Below are 14103 nucleotides of genomic sequence, written 5' to 3' on the forward strand. Positions count from 1 at the left end.
TACGATGTGGTCACATGGTGTTGACACTGTTACCTGATTGTGCCGCGCGTCTCATGAACACGCCTGCGATACCACAACAACCACCGATGCCGTACCCTGATAGGAGGATGAGGTCTGTTTACCTTTTGGAAGTTGATATTTTATATTGTGTGTTTTGGGTTAAATTACATAGAAAGGAGCGATCAGAGGTGATTGCGTCACATTAGAAGATGGTATATATGGATTGCTACTTGTGTAACATAATTTTTATCTATGTATATGTATATTATATTGCTAGGTGTTTTTTTATGATAGGGTGATATCCTCATTGTTTGTTGGATAATTAATGGGGTGGGCCTAAGGATATTTAATGGTGGTTGGAATGTTTTGTACTGTGCTTGACAAAGGTCTTCGGACCGAAACGTTGCCGCAGGAGGCAGAATAAAATGTGAGCTGCTTTTTCACTTCCTGGTGTGGCGCTGTCCTTCTCTTCATTTGAACCTGTGGTACTCGGTCAGGGTGACCGACGCTGCTTAGGGGTCCGCTGGGGTGATGTTATGGCAGCAAGATCGTATACCTTCCCACAGGTGAAGTGTAACCCCAGGGCTTCCCAGAAGTGTAGATGGTAATAGTGGACGATGTGAGGCGCAGGGAATAACGAGGACACAAGGTTGCAGTCTCCTTACCTTTTACTGGAAGCTTCAGCATCTATAGTCCAGGGTACGGACCACAGGGCAGGCAGAGTCCGGCCAGTCCGAAGGCAAATCCAGAGTTCTCTTATCCAGGTGGAAATCAGTAGCCTTCCTCTAGCACCTGTGTGTTGTAGTACCTCCCTGCTGAGCAACTCGGTAAGGTCCTCACAACTTTTGTAGATGTTCTAGATGTTATTTCTTCCTCTCTGTCCCCCAGATGGTATGGATAGGACAAACCCGTATGACTGATGGCCTGAGGCTTGTTTATAGGGACCCTAGAAAAGCCCCGACTCCCACAATTTGCCACCGTGTCTTCTTAGGTATTAAGGTCGGGCAGCCAACTTGGAATTGACTGTCCTGCCAGTCTTTGAAGTAATGCGTAGAGTCAATTACTCCCTCGGTGTTCCGGCCACCGGCTACGCGCCTCAGAAGGAGGCAGCCTATTTCAGGGCAGAACTCCTCCCGGTGTTTTCTCCTTGTGCTATGACTTCGTTTCTCACTCTCTACAACACAGTTTGCTTCGTGTCCGTTCTTTGGATACTGCCGCACGTGGGGCAGGCGCAGCTCCGTAGCTTTCTATCCCGCTAGGCTTCTGTCAGGATCCCACCCCTGACAGGGACCCTCTGTCTGCAGCTCCGATGTTCCTCCTTTTCCCCCTGTCTGCCTGACAGGTGTTGCCTGGGCAAAGCCCAGCCAGCGTCTCCCTAACTTTCTATCCAAACCACCAGTTTTACCCTTCTGTGAGGAGTGCCCCACTAGATAGGAGCATGGCTCCCCCTGGTGGATTGGAGTGTGAAGTGTGTTGTGATGCTGTGATACCTGGAAAGATGAACTCCTTTATTACCTTCAGACGTAATATCACTCCCCCTGGTGGAAGAATAATATTACTGCAGCAACCAGGACTCTGGGGCGCTGCAAGTGCCCACCATGCAAATGGTGAGATGAATTTTGTAATCTTTATAGCTGCCTATGCAGAGCGCAGCAGCAAATTCCAAATCAGTTTCACCTGCTGGGCTCTGCATAGGCAGCAATAATGACTCACGTGCCCTGCACACGGGCTGCATTGTGCTGTCCTGCAGCCCTGCCTCTCCTCTCGCTAGTAATTTGGAGTGAGACAGAGAATTGTAGGAGAGCTGTCCAAAATTTAATAGTTTCACCTGTTTGACAAAAAAACCCAAACCACTAACATTATAACATGATAGCCATAACTAGCTAGGACTAGGAAAAGGATATTAAAATAGATTCATAAAAAAGTGATCGAGGACACAATAATTGTCTTTCCCTGGGTGCTGCCATCCTACGCTATGCCATGGCCGTGGACACATAATATGGTCCTAACACTGGGAATCCTCCAGTCATGAGCTGTGCACAGGGATCTGCAGCCACAGTACCTCCACTGACCACGGGTCACTGGATATTTTCGGTCTTACAGGTGACATGAGGAGAAGACGTCGGTCACTCACCATTTATTGATGCAGCAAAGTACAATCATAAATACTATTATGAGGATTCCCGGCAGCAGGACTTTCAGGAGTTCTTCTTGCACTGGGAGAGAAGAAGATATGAAGGAACAGTCATTTCTACAGAGTCTTATACTATGCATGAGACATAAGAGGGAATGGTGATGGGGGGGTAATGGCGGCTATGACGCTCAGTGTCACTGCACATTCCGGAGGTTTATGGGGTAAGATGATGGGTGTTGTAGTGATGCTGAATTGTATTGGATAGGAGAGATAATATCAAGTTCTAATATGTGCGATTCGCTACAGATGACTTACCTGTGATCCGGTGACACTTACCTTGTTGTTCCATCTCTTCTGATTGTCTCATAGCAATTGCTGAGCCTATGTATATAATAAAAATGAATTAAAAAGGACCCATTACTTCCCATAAATATGTAATTACTTACCTGGTGTAAATGCCGCTGTTCTCCTGAATCCGGCTCTGTTTTTCTTATGTTCCTGCGTCGCTCCGTTCTTGAGATATGGCCTCCTCTTCCTTATATATAAATCTAGGTTTTTAAGACAAGGGGGTGTGTTATGGACCTGGTGGTTAGGTGCACCAGGAATGACCTGATAGTTAAACACGGAATCAGGACGAGCTCTGGGGAAATGGGAACTCTGCTGACCGCAAACCCTACTCCTATCAACACAGCTAGAAACAGCCGTGGAGCGTGCCTGACTCTGCCTAGACGCCTCTTCACAGCCTAAGAGCTAACTACCCCTAAAGAAAGGAAACAAAGCCTTACTTGCCTCAGAGAAATTTCCCCAAAGGTAAAAGCAGCCCCCCACAAGTATTGACTGTGAGATAAGAGGAAATCACAAACACAGGATGAAATAGGTTTTAGCAAAGAGAGGCCAGTCTAACTAAACAGATTGAGGATAGAAAAGGGATCTTTGCGGTCAACACAAAAAGCTACAAAAAAACACGCAGAGTGTGCAAAAAATACCCCCGCACTGACTCACGATGCGGTGGTGCCACTCTGCACCCCCAGAGCTTCCAGCTAACCAGGTAGTTTCATGATAGCAAGCTGGACAAGAACTTAGCAAGAAAAACCATATATAACAAATGAACAAGCAGGAACTTAGCTTGTGCTGGAGTAGACAGGTCCTCAGAAAGATCCAGGAGAGATCTGAACCAGTACTAAAACATTGTCAGCTGGCATGGAGTAACGATCTGAGTGGAGTTAAATAGAGAATCCAGCCTAGCCCCAAACGAGGGCAGCTGGAGAAGGAATCTCAGAACCAGCAGCTCCACTCACAGCCACCAGAGGGAGTCCACGGACAGAACTCACCGAAGTACCATTCATGACCACAGGAGGGAGTTCGAGAACGGAATTCACAACAGGTGTGGTCTCTTTCTAGTGAGTGACGGCATCATCGTGAGGACTACTCCCAGTTGCCAGTTGGCTAACAAGGCTAGAAATATAAACAGGGAATCGAGGGCCATATCTCATGAACGAAGAGGAGTAGGAACAAAAGAAAAACAACGCCGGATTCAGGAGAACAGCGGAATTTTCACCAGCTAAAAGAAACAACGCATTTTTAGGGCAAGTAACAGTGCCTCTTTAAGCCTTGATCCCCTAAATCCACAGTTCCCCACCTTTATGTGGTAGAGTCACAGACAGGGACCCTTCCAGCAGAGATATCAGACATACTAGGCCAATGCTGTACGACCAGATATATGGATAGAATTGAGACTACAAGGACTCTTATGCCGGTGACATCTTTGTGCTCCAGGATGTTTTCGTTCTCTGTGCCTGGAGGTAGAATTAGAAGATAATGTATTGTCCACAGTGACCCCTCGTCATCCACTGACCCTCCAACTGACATCAGCCTGTCACCCTATATATTACATAATGATATAGTATTTACAGACTGGCTATAACTACTGTATAAGAAGAGACCATGGAACAGAAGACGTTGAGATGGAAGATTTCTCACCTTGTGCGGTAGTTAGAAGTAAAATATAAGAAGTCCCTGCTCGTAAGCACATTGGTCTCATTCTCATTTGTGGTTTAACGAGAGATCGGATCCTCTTAAAGAGGTGATAAATGAGACATGGAAACACTCCGGACCCCCACATTCTATACCGGACACTGGGACATCACTGCAGCGTTCCATCACACCACTGTTATGACCCCAATGGCAGAGGGTCTCAGAAATAATTACTAAGTCTGCAAACACAAAAAAACCAGCTCATAGGGCAGTGGTAACTGAGCTGACCATATATCTAATCCTAGCACCACAAATAGCAGCAGCCGGGGAACGTGCCTACGTTGGTTCTAGACGTCTCGCGCCAGCCGGAGAACTAACTAACCCTAGAAGGGAAAAGAAAGACCTTTCTTGCCTCCAGAGAAAAGACCCCAAAAGTTGGATACAAGCCCCCAACAAATAATAACGGTGAGGTAAGAGGAAAAGACAAACGTAAGAATGAGCTAGGTATTTAGCAAAGAGAGGCCCACTAGCTAATAGCAGAATATAGTAAGATGACTTATATGGTCAGCAAAAACCCTATCAAAATATCCACGCTGGATATTCAAGAACCCCCGAACCGTCTTACGGCCCGGGGGGAGAACACCAGCCCCCTAGAGCTTCCAGCAAGGTCAGGAATCACATTTAGTACAAGCTGGACAAAAATGAGAGCAAGCAAATAACCAAAAAACAAAGAAGCAGGACTTAGCTTAATTTTGCACGAACCAGGACCAACAGACAGCAGCAAACAGAAAGGATCTGATTACAACGATGCCAGGCACTGGACTAAGGATCCAGGAAGTTTATATAGCAACACTCCTGGACTAACGGCCCAGGTGGGTGCCAAACTGAGGAAAGACAATCCCAGAGTCATATCACTAGTAACCACAAGAGGGAGCCAAAAAGTCTAATTCACAACAGTACCCCCCCCTTAAGGAGGGGTCACCGAACCCTCACCAAGACCACAAGGGCGATCAGGATGAGCAGCGTGAAAGGCACGAACTAAATCGGCCGCATGCACATCAGAGGCAACCACCCAGGAATTATCCTCCTGACCATAGCCCTTCCACTTGACCAGATACTGAAGCCTCCGTCTGGAGAGACGAGAATCCAAGATCTTCTCCACCACGTACTCCAACTCGCCCTCAACCAACACCGGAGCAGGAGGCTCAACAGAAGGAACCACAGGTACAACGTACCGCCGCAACAAAGACCTATGGAACACGTTGTGAATGGCAAACGACACCGGAAGATCCAAGCGAAAGGACACAGGATTAAGGATTTCCAATATCTTGTAAGGACCGATGAAGCGAGGCTTAAATTTAGGAGAGGAGACCTTCATAGGAACAAATCGAGAAGACAGCCATACCAAATCCCCAACACGAAGTCGGGGACCCACACCGCAGCGGCGGTTGGCAAAACGCTGAGCCTTCTCCTGTGACAACTTCAAGTTGTCCACCACATGATTCCAGATCTGCTGCAACCTATCCACCACAGAATCTACCCCAGGACAGTCAGAAGGCTCCACATGTCCCAAGGAAAAACGAGGGTGGAAACCAGAGTTGCAGAAAAATGGCGAAACCAAAGTAGCGGAACTAGCCCGATTATTAAGGGCAAACTCAGCCAACGGCAAGAAGGTCACCCAATCATCCTGATCTGCCGAAACAAAACACCTCAAATAAGCCTCCAGAGTCTGATTAGTTCGCTCCGTTTGTCCATTAGTCTGAGGATGAAAGGCAGACGAAAACGACAAATCAATGCCCATCCTAGTACAAAAGGATCGCCAGAACCTGGAAACAAACTGGGATCCTCTGTCAGACACAATATTCTCAGGAATGCCGTGTAAACGAACCACATTCTGAAAGAACACAGGAACCAGATCGGAAGAGGAAGGCAGCTTAGGCAAAGGCACCAAATGGACCATTTTAGAAAAGCGATCACATACCACCCAGATGACAGACATGCCCTGAGACACCGGGAGATCTGAAATGAAATCCATGGAAATGTGTGTCCAAGGCCTCTTCGGGACAGGCAAGGGCAAGAGCAACCCGCTGGCACGAGAACAGCAAGGCTTAGCTCGAGCACAAGTCCCACAGGACTGCACAAATGACCGCACATCCCGTGACAAGGAAGGCCACCAAAAGGACCTAGCCACCAGATCTCTGGTGCCAAAAATTCCCGAATGCCCTGCCAACACCGTGGAATGAACCTCGGAAATGACTCTGCTGGTCCACTTATCAGGAACAAACAGTCTGTCAGGTGGACAAGAGTCAGGTCTACCAGCCTGAAATCTCTGCAACACACGTCGCAAATCAGGAGAAATGGCTGACAAGATAACTCCCTCTTTAAGAATACCAACTGGTTCTGCGACTCCAGGAGAGTCAGGCATGTCATGGTTCTCAATGGCAAGAGAACGTAATAAGCATACAAAAGGACTAGCTCTTGGAAGATGGGAACTCGAGCTGACCATGAGCTAAACCTACCGCACAACTAACAGTGGCCGGGTAGCGTGCCTACGTTTTATCCCTAGACGCCCAGCGCCAGCCGGAGAACTGACTGACCCTAGCAGAGGAAAATACAGACCTGGCTTACCTCTAGAGAAATTTTCCCCAAAAGGCAGACAGTAGCCCCCACATATATTGGCGGTGATTTTAGAGGAAATAGACATACGAAGTATGAAGATAGGTTTAGCAAATTGAGGTCCGCTTACTAGATAGTAGGAAGACAGAAAAGGGAACTTCACGGTCAGCTGAAAACCCTTTCAAAATACCATCCTGAAATTACTTTAAGACTCTAATATCAACTCATGACACCAGAGTGGCAATTTCAGCTCACAAGAGCTTCCAGCCTCAGAAATATTCAATCACAGAGAACTGGAACAAAAATGCAAAACAAACTTAGGACAACAAGTCCAACTTAGCTGATAGTTGTCTAGGAGCAGGAACATGCAACAGAAAGGCTTCTGGTAACATTGTTGGCCGGCATAGAAATGACTGAGGAGCAAGGCTAAATAGAAAACTCCCACATCCAGATGGAAAACAGGTGAACAGAGGAGATGAAGCACACAAGTGCAGTACCACCAGAAACCACCGGGGGAGCCCAGAAACCAAAATCACAACACAGGCACAAAGCTCCTTGAAAGAGCATCAGCCTTCACATTCTTTGAACCTGGTAAATACGAGACCACAAAGTCAAAACGGGAGAAAAACAATGACCAGCGGGCCTGTCTAGGATTCAGGCGTTTAGCAGACTCGAGATACATCAAATTTTTGTGATCAGTCAAGACCACCACACGATGCTTAGCACCCTCGAGCCAATGACGCCACTCCTCAAATGCCCACTTCATGGCCAGCAACTCCCGATTGCCAACATCATAATTCCGCTCAGCAGGCGAAAACTTCCTAGAGAAGAAAGCACATGGTCTCATTACCGAGCAACCAGGGCCTCTCTGCGACAAAACGGCCCCTGCCCCAATCTCAGAAGCATCCACTTCGACCTGAAAGGGAAGTGAGACATCAGGCTGGCACAAAACAGGCGCCGAAGTAAACCGGCGCTTCAACTCTTGGAACGCCTCCACGGCTGCAGGAGCCCAGTTAGCAACATCAGAACCATTCTTGGTCATATCCGTCAAAGGTTTAACAACGCTAGAAAAATTAGCGATAAAACGACGGTAGAAGTTAGCAAAACCCAAGAACTTCTGAAGACTCTTAACTGACGTGGGTTGAGTCCAATCATGAATAGCTCGGACCTTGACTGGGTCCATCTCCACAGCAGAAGGGGAAAAAATAAACCCCAAAAAGGGAACCTTCTGTACTCCAAAGAGACACTTTGAGCCCTTAACAAACAAAGCATTCTCACGCAAAACCTGAAACACCATCCTGACCTGCTCCACATGTGAGTCCCAATCTTCAGAGAAAACCAGAATATCATCCAGATAAACAATCATAAATTTATCCAGATACTTCCGGAAAATATCATGCATAAAGGACTGAAACACTGAGGGAGCATTAGAGAGCCCAAAAGGCATCACCAAGTACTCAAAATGACCTTCGGGCGTATTAAATGCAGTCTTCCATTCATCTCCTTGCTTAATGCGCACAAGGTTGTACGCACCACGAAGATCTATCTTGGTGAACCACTTGGCACCTTTAATCCGGGCAAACAAGTCCGACAACAGAGGCAAAGGATACTGAAATTTAACAGTGATTTTATTCAGAAGCCGATAGTCAATACAAGGTCTCAAAGATCCGTCCTTCTTGGCCACAAAAAAGAATCCCGCACCAAGAGGGGAAGAGGATGGACGGATATGCCCCTTCTCCAGAGACTCCTTGATATACGAACGCATTGCGGCATGCTCAGGTACAGACAGATTAAATAGTCTTCCCTTAGGAAATTTACTACCTGGAATCAAATCTATGGCGCAGTCACAGTCCCTATGAGGAGGCAGAGCACTGGACCTGGACTCGCTGAATACATCCTGATAATCAGACAAATACTCAGGAACTTCCGAAGGAGTAGAGGAAGCAATAGACACCGGCGGAGAATCAGCATGAATTCCCTGACAGCCCCAACTTGACACAGACATTGCCTTCCAATCCAAGACTGGATTGTGGGTCTGTAACCATGGCAGACCCAAAACGACCAAATCATGCATTTTATGCAGAACAAGAAAACGAATCACCTCCCGATGTTCAGGAGTCATGCACATGGTTACCTGTGTCCAAAACTGCGGTTTATTTTCCGCCAATGGCGTAGCATCAATACCTCTAAGAGGAATAGGATTTACCAACGGTTCAAGAACAAAACCACAGCGCTTGGCAAATGACAGATCCATAAGACTCAGGGCAGCGCCTGAATCCACAAACGCCATAACAGGGTAAGAAGACAATGAGCAAATTAAAGTCACAGACAAAATAAATTTAGGTAGCAAATTACCAATGGCGACAGGACTAACAACCCTTGTTAGGCGTTTAGAGCATGCTGATATAACATGTGTAGAATCACCACAGTAAAAACACAACCCATTCTGACGTCTATGATTTTTCCGCTCATTTCTAGTCTGAATTCTATCACATTGCATTAAATCAGGTGTTTGTTCAGACAACACCACCAGAGGATTAGCGGTTTTGCGCTCCCGCACACGCCGGTCAATTTGAATAGCCAGCGCCATGGAATCGTTCAGACTTGTAGGAATGGGGAAACCCATCATCACATTCTTAATGGCTTCAGAAAGGCCATTTCTGAAATTTGCGGCCAGAGCACACTCATTCCACTGAGTAAGCACGGACCATTTCCGAAATTTTTGGCAATACACTTCAGCTTCATCCTGGCCCTGAGAAATAGCCAGCAAGGCTTTTTCTGCCTGAACTTCAAGATTGGGTTCCTCGTAAAGCAATCCGAGCGCCAGAAAAAACGCATCAATATTTGCCAATGCCGGATCTCCTGGCGCTAGCGAGAAAGCCCAATCCTGAGGGTCGCCCCGTAAAAAAGAGATAACAATTTTAACTTGCTGAGCTGAATCTCCAGATGAACGGGGTCTCAGAGATAGAAACAATTTACAATTATTCCTGAAATTCCTAAACTTAAATCGGTCTCCCGAAAACAGTTCAGGAATAGGTATTTTAGGTTCAGACATTGGACTACTGGTAACAAAATCTTGTATGCCCTGCACACGAGCAGCAAGCTGGTCTACACTTGTAATCAAGGTCTGGACATTCATATCTGCAGCAAGCACAAGCCACTCAGAGGTAAAGGGGAGGAAGAGAGGAAAAAACAAAAAAAAAACTCAGAATTTCCTTTCTTATTATCCCACTTCTGCAATGCATTAAACATTCAATGTTGGCCTGGCATACTGTTATGACCCCAATGGCAGAGGGTCTCAGAAATAATTACTAAGTCTGCAAACACAAAAAAACCAGCTCATAGGGCAGTGGTAACTGAGCTGACCATATATCTAATCCTAGCACCACAAATAGCAGCAGCCGGGGAACGTGCCTACGTTGGTTCTAGACGTCTCGCGCCAGCCGGAGAACTAACTAACCCTAGAAGGGAAAAGAAAGACCTTTCTTGCCTCCAGAGAAAAGACCCCAAAAGTTGGATACAAGCCCCCAACAAATAATAATGGTGAGGTAAGAGGAAAAGACAAACGTAAGAATGAGCTAGGTATTTAGCAAAGAGAGGCCCACTAGCTAATAGCAGAATATAGTAAGATGACTTATATGGTCAGCAAAAACCCTATCAAAATATCCACGCTGGATATTCAAAAACCCCCGAACCGTCTTACGGCCCGGGGGGAGAACACCAGCCCCCTAGAGCTTCCAGCAAGGTCAGGAATCACATTTAGTACAAGCTGGACAAAAATGAGAGCAAGCAAATAACCAAAAAACAAAGAAGCAGGACTTAGCTTAATTTTGCACGAACCAGGACCAACAGACAGCAGCAAACAGAAAGGATCTGATTACAACGATGCCAGGCACTGGACTAAGGATCCAGGAAGTTTATATAGCAACACCCCTGGACTAACGGCCCAGGTGGGTGCCAAACTGAGGAAAGACAATCCCAGAGTCATATCACTAGTAACAAGAGGGAGCCAAAAAGTCTAATTCACAACACACCTCTAGTCACCGGCCTGGCCACCACCAAGTCTATGGCGGAATGGACAATGAATAATGGCAATAATTCTAAAATTATTTCATTACAAATACAGGGAAGAAATGTTCATTCTTCCCGCAGACACCAGATTGTATTTTCTAATATTTCTCCTTTAACTAACCCCTTAAGAACACAGATCATTTTCATTTTTGCTCATTCTATTTTTCCTCCTCAACTTCCAAGAGCCATAACTGATTTTTTTCAAACCAGTGAATTGGTTTTTAAACCAATGAACAGACTGTGACCTGTGACCTTATCTTTTGTGAAGCATCTAATGAGCGTGTGCAAAAGTGATTGTACAGGAGGGGGGAGGAGGTGATTGGTAGATCAGCTTTGTACAGAGGTGTTACCAGTAATTGTAATCCTACCTCTGCTGATATGAAAACTATTAAAAATCACAGCGCACCCACAGGTGGACCAATTACTCCAATCCACACCTCTATATATATATATATACACACATACACTCATACGCATATATATAAAAAAATATAAAATCTATTGTGCAATGTTTTAATATTAACCACCAGGGTGCGCTGTGTGACAACCTCTGTGGAGACCACAGTCTAGACCGAGCTACAACCAAACAACGCAGTAAGGATCAATTTCCAAGGAAAATTACCAAAGCATGGGATTATTACAATAAGCCTTTATTTATGGGTATGGCAAAAATTACAAAATGTGAAAATACATATAAAATTAATTATAAAATATCCATTCAAAAAGATAACGCTGCACAGGATTATAAAATGTAATAATAACTACCCCACTTGTATCAAGGTATTTGCACTTGTGCTATACAGATCAATCTCTCACGTGAAAAAATTTATGAAAAGAAACAATAATAAAAACCAAATTGAAAAAAGTGACGTGCACTATTATAACATATAAAATATAATATAATATAAAGTGACTAGGTGCAAATTTCTGTTACCAGCCATTGGTGTGCAAAAAGGAAAGGAGATTGAAAAAATCACTCATCAGGTGTCAGACTAAGCTGAACACCCGTATGTGTAATTGTATAGCAGCAATGTGGTTATATCTACCTGGGGACGTTTTTGATCCCTGCGTCCACGTTACCTTGGTTACGCTGGGTACTCCGCTCCCATGCGGCCGGACGTGTGACGCGGTGAACGGAACTGCAGGGCCTCCTGATCGCGCACGCGCCAATTACACCCGGACTGCGGCGGTTGGTGATATACTATAAAAAGCCCCTTACAGTTTAAAGGATTACTCCCCCTGACGAAGGATAACAATTTCCGAAACGCGCGTCGGGTGAGACGCGGGCACAGGATCAAAAACGTCCCCAGGTAGATATAACCACATTGCTGCTATACAATTACACATACGGGTGTTCAGCTTAGTCTGACACCTGATGAGTGATTTTTTCAATCTCCTTTCCTTTTTGCACACCAATGGCTGGTAACAGAAATTTGCACCTAGTCACTTTATATTATATTATATTTTATATGTTATAATAGTGCACGTCACTTTTTTCAATTTGGTTTTTATTATTGTTTCTTTTCATAAATTTTTTCACGTGAGAGATTGATCTGTATAGCACAAGTGCAAATACCTTGATACAAGTGGGGTAGTTATTATTACATTTTATAATCCTGTGCAGCGTTATCTTTTTGAATGGATATTTTATAATTAATTTTATATGTATTTTCACATTTTGTAATTTTTGCCATACCCATAAATAAAGGCTTATTGTAATAATCCCATGCTTTGGTAATTTTCCTTGGAAATTGATCCTTACTGCGTTGTTTGGTTGTAGCTCGGTCTAGACTGTGGTCTCCACAGAGGTTGTCACACAGCGCACCCTGGTGGTTAATATTAAAACATTGCACAATAGATTTTATATTTTTTTATATATATGCGTATGAGTGTATGTGTGTATATATATATATATAGAGGTGTGGATTGGAGTAATTGGTCCACCTGTGGGTGCGCTGTGATTTTTAATAATATTTATATTACTGTGTCTCGCACAGGTCAAATTCCTACAATCAGGAATGGATTTTAGGACCAAGGAATTATCTTGGCAGGGTCAAATTAAGGCAGTATTTTCAAATGGGAATGTAACTTCAATGGCAACTGATGGTTGTCAATATGATGAATTACTAAAAACAATTAAAAATTTGACCTACAAGAGAACTAGGGCATGGTGGAGTAAGGCCTTCTTAGAAAATTATATACAACTACAATTAATTCCGAGGGGTCTACGAATAAATGTGACTCCCGCTTTTCCCATTAATGATGAGGGATTTGTAAAGAAATGGGAGGAAACATGTAACATAGCCTCCAAACAACTAATGGAATTACTGATACATTATAACTCCAATAATATAGACAATATTGACAAACTATTGGATGAGGCATATGTTAAAGCGAAGGCCTGCTTGTCCACTGAACAGCTTACATCTATGGACAATTTATTGGAAAAACTAATGGACCAATGGATAAAAAGCATCCAGAATACCCAGAAGAACAAATTGGTAAGAGATCAAGATGATCTCGCTAAGGGTAGGATTTATAAGTGGCGGAAATATAACCCCAAGGAAACTACACGTGATCGGATTGAGTCGGCTTCTTCTAATCAAGCATCAATAAATGTCTCTGGTGCCTCCTCCTCCGCCTCTGTGTCTACTTTGGCTTCCATTAATTCCACTCCAAAAAGGAAGCGTGAACCAAGATATGCACCGGCAAAAAGAAATTTCAGATATTCACCAGAAAACTACAGAAATAATTTAAAGGTGATCAATTTAAGTTCTAATGTTTTATCTGAAACAGAGATTAATGTATTACAAAAAGGTCTAACATTTTGCCCTACGGCACAGTTTGACAAATTTGTGGCTATAAAAGATCTACATTTATTTGCTAGAAAATTATTATTTAAAAAACATTTTCATAATGAAGAGGTGTCACAATTGTTTCCCACAGAGGCGGAGCAGGAGGCACTAGGGATTCTGGATGAATTAGCTCGTGAGCACAATGAACCCATGGGAGGTAAGATCCCGAGCTCCATCCGGCCTAGGTCTCGTAAGTTTCCCCCCTTGTCAGCTTGTCCCATCATTGACACGTTTGTAAAAACCGTGAGTAGGGAATTCGATAAGATTCCACGGTTTCCATCTAGTGATAATTTGAATAAAAAAGAGAAAATGGCTCTTGCAAATTTAAGTAAGATGTCAGATGTGGTCATTAAACCAGCTGACAAGGGGGGTAATGTAGTGATTTGGCCTAAGTTAATGTATGAGCATGAGGTGTTCCGACAATTGAAGGACAAAACATTTTATAAAAAATTA

Source organism: Ranitomeya variabilis, chromosome 2 (assembly GCF_051348905.1).
Source record: "Ranitomeya variabilis isolate aRanVar5 chromosome 2, aRanVar5.hap1, whole genome shotgun sequence".
In the NCBI taxonomy this organism is placed as follows: domain Eukaryota; kingdom Metazoa; phylum Chordata; class Amphibia; order Anura; family Dendrobatidae; genus Ranitomeya; species Ranitomeya variabilis.